This window comes from Loa loa, assembly GCF_000183805.2.
Source record: "Loa loa unplaced genomic scaffold supercont3.233, whole genome shotgun sequence".
Classification (NCBI taxonomy): domain Eukaryota; kingdom Metazoa; phylum Nematoda; class Chromadorea; order Rhabditida; family Onchocercidae; genus Loa; species Loa loa.
Window position 1 is genome coordinate 54,354 of NW_018108413.1, and position 332 is coordinate 54,685.

Genomic DNA, 332 nt, shown 5'->3' on the forward strand with positions numbered 1-332 from the left:
TTATTATTATTATTATTATTATTATTATTATTATTATTATTATTATTATTATTATTATTATTATTATTATTGTTATTATTATTATTATTACTATTATTATTATTACTATTTTTTATTGTTATTATTATTAGTTATTATTATTACTATCGATTATCGTCGGTAGTAGTGTCGTTAGTAATTATTACTATCATTAAATTTTTTCATTTCAAGACAAATGAACAAAAAAAAGGTCGATCCAAGCAAACCAGGAAAATTGGTTCAGTTCGTTTAAATTATAAATGAATGACTGAATTTCATTTCCAATTTTCCATAAAACAAAATCGATAGTTCTA